At 32.2% G+C, this 3,400-nt stretch overlaps 1 long non-coding RNA gene across 1 annotated transcript; it reads left to right on the plus strand.

The window, feature by feature from the left end:
• The first annotated feature begins 281 nt into the window (after nucleotides 1–281).
• Nucleotides 282–3,171, plus strand: LOC134257140 (uncharacterized). The gene is made up of 3 exons (XR_009989857.1): nucleotides 282–387; nucleotides 642–746; nucleotides 3,010–3,171. It is a non-coding gene; the product is annotated as an uncharacterized LOC134257140 (long non-coding RNA).
• The last annotated feature ends 229 nt before the right edge of the window (nucleotides 3,172–3,400 follow it).

A 3,400-nucleotide genomic window follows, 5' to 3' on the forward strand; every position in this document is an offset into this window, starting at 1 on the left:
AGGGATTTCCACCATATATATCAAGAGAATGAAAAACATCAACTTCTTAAATTTTTTGGATTTTCCTAGTACAAGATCTCTGTAGTAAATATTATCTAAACTTCAAATTATTTTGAAGCTTATTAACATGCTTAATAAATCTTTTAATTCACTAGCTAATTAGCCTCTTGACAGCATGACAAATTACTGGATTTTTTGCTCATTTTCAATCATCTGATGTGATATATCACACCACCAGGGATTTAGAATGGGTTTTTTTTAGAAGCAATGACATAAAAGCACGACTATATTACAGTATATCAATTTCATTCACTCATTCTACAATGAAGAGAATATTATTGATATTTATTTTTTGTCAGTTAGCTACTCCGATTCTTGGACAAAGACGTAAGTATTACTTATGTAAATGTAAATTATCATATCAGATGAAAAGTATCTCATGCAATAAAAGAATTCAAATCGTTCATGATAATATTTTGCTTTCTAATTTACCACCTACTGCTAACTATGAATGGCAAAGAATATGTATTGTACTGAACACTGCATTTAAAAATCTATGTTAACAATATAAAATTAATTGTTCGATTCTGAAATGGATATTCATCCCATCGACGTTACAATTATGTCTGTATTTCCATCAGGTTGTCCTTTCGGGGTTACAGAAGTTTCATGTTTTATTAATCCCTGTGATGAGCCCCCAGTACACCCTCAGGCTGGTGTTCAAACATAAGAGGAGCTGTCTTTCGGTATGTTTATTTAAGGAATGAAGCTTATTTCAACTTATGTTATCCGATATAACATAACTTGGGGCAGTTTACGCTTTATAAACCGCGAAGCGGTTTATAAAAAAGCGTAAACTGCCCCAAGTTTTGTTATATCGGATAACATAAGTTGAAATTAGCTTCATTCCTTATAATTTAATTTCTGTGTAGATAATGAGACAATATTTCCTCCGGAAAAAGGTTTCAAATTGAGCATTATTTTAAAAGTAACGTCAAGCGGAGTAATACGTTTTTGATGTAACTCATTGTGACGTAGGCAAGTTATGTTATACAAAATGTTATATGTTCCTTTGAATGATTCAGCCAATGAAATTGCTTGATACAAGTGAAATTAAATTATTTGTTACTAGTACATATTTAATTAATATTTCCATTTCTAATTTTTCTCTTTGTGATAATTCTTTGAAAGTTAGCGAAATTAATTTCTTGATAATTCTACCGGAATGTAAATAAAGCAGGTCAATAGGCCAGGAGCTAAGGAAGCCTGATATGCATGCAAATCTCGAGCGCATGTGTCTCTGAATCTGACGCTAAGGAGGCCAAATATGCATGAAAATCTCGTGCGGCTGCCGTTGTGTTTGAGGTCAAGGGGCGAGGACTATTGAGATTGGGATGGGAATCCTCGTGTAGTTTAAATGTATGTCTGCATTTTTAAAGTATAAATCTACAATTTTATTTCACAATGAAATGGAAATATAAGGAATCACTGTCTAATTAGTGTAGTATACCAGGGACATCAACAATAGTGGGAAATATGGGATAATTTATGCATAACGGGCTTCGCCCGTTATGCAAATTATCCCATGTTTCCCACTATTGTTGATGCCCTGGCATACTAAACAAACTAGACAGTGATTCCTTAATTTACACCCCTGTTTGAAAAGTGGGAGGGTACAGTCATGTATATAGTGATCGAAATGTTCCCTTATATCACTGAATTAATTTTAATGAGACTTTCTCAGAATCTTTGTTTCATTGTGCCATTGTGCACCTCCTTTGTTACTTTTTGATCGGACATACATTTTTGGTTTCCCAGAGCAAAACATGAACACTTGTATTGCCATTCTTTCTACAATATTGAAGGAAACCCAGCTCATACCCAAAACATATATCACTGGTTAAAATTCAATGATACTTTCACAGATTCTTTATAAAGCCATTGTTTAACTTCTATTTTATTTTTGCATCCAATACTTATTTCGGGTCTCCTGTAGTAAAACATGAACTTTACCATCATTATACTCTAATGAAAGGCGGAGTATCATTTAATGAGCTCTGTGCTCACAGTATCTCTAGTTACAGTTGCTGTGTCAACATACCCAAGCATAGAATTGACGTAGAAATATATATGGAGAAGCTCGAGCTAAATATAAATCAGCGAGCAATTTAATTTGTAATTCATCACACAGACTAAAATTTGCATCTCCTTTCTTCATTCTTTAAGCTAGAGACGTATAAGACGTCTCTGTTTAAGCTAAAGGCTCAGTCATCAGATTTTATACAGCATATAAACATGATGAAGAGTACAGAATAAATACACAAAGGATATAAATATCAATAGTAGTTACAAATTAGACTTTCGTAGAGCTGTAGCTTTATATAAAATTTTTCCCTATTTAGACAACTCTTTTACATTTTGACTACTCATTAAACTTACAACTTTAAATACACTTGGTTTGACATAATAATACTTCTTAATGTACATACTTCTCAGATTTTCATAAAATGGACATTTTAATATGAAATGAAATACATATTCAATATCACTAGAGGAGCATAGTGTGCAAATTCTTTGAGATCTAAGTGTATTATTATATCTACCAGTTTCAGTTTTTAATTGGTGGTTTGATAACCTAATCTTGGTAGCATTCTCTTATATCTATCATCAATAGGTTTTCTTAAATATCTTTGTAATACAAAATTATTTACAACGTACTGGTACAATTGACCTTTTGAACATGAAGTTACAAATGAAAAAAATGTTTTGTCTATAAATATCCATCCTTTGCTCAATTATTTTATATGTACAATTAGCAACAATGTTGGAGTCCCATAAATAGCTCAAACCTAGTCTCCCCAATTCTTCTTTAATGCACATAATCCAATTGTATGCATGTATTCATATTTTTATGAAGCGCGTTAGCTGCCTTCATGTCCTTTAAGAAAAACTGAACAATTAATAACTGGACATTTTGCAACAGCACCGCATTGTTTTCTTCTTTTGTAGTCCTAACTACTGTGGTGGGTGTTATAGAAGATTCTACCTATTTGGAATAATAAACGTCACCAGATCGTGTATACCAAGAGAACTGCCTTTCTGATAACAAAGTGTTTTAACTTAATGTACAAGACTTTGTTAATTATAATAATATAGAAAGTCAATAAACACACAATTGCATTGTAATTGAATCAATGTTTTTTTTTTAAAAATGTCATTTATTGGTGCTGGTTGTTTCCAAAAAAGAGACAAATTGATTTGTATTTGGCATGTTTGTTTGTCTAAGTTTAAAGCGCAAGCGTGGCAATTAAGGAGTTGATTCTTGCGCAGCGGTTCAAATTCCTCTGTTGACCTTGAAAACGTTCAGATGAGATTGATTGTATATTGTCTAATGCAAAGT

This window comes from Saccostrea cucullata, unplaced genomic scaffold, assembly GCF_032062105.1.
Source record: "Saccostrea cucullata isolate Sc308-1 unplaced genomic scaffold, CSIRO_AGI_Scuc_v1 ctg14, whole genome shotgun sequence".
Taxonomy (NCBI): Eukaryota; Metazoa; Mollusca; class Bivalvia; order Ostreida; family Ostreidae; genus Saccostrea; species Saccostrea cuccullata.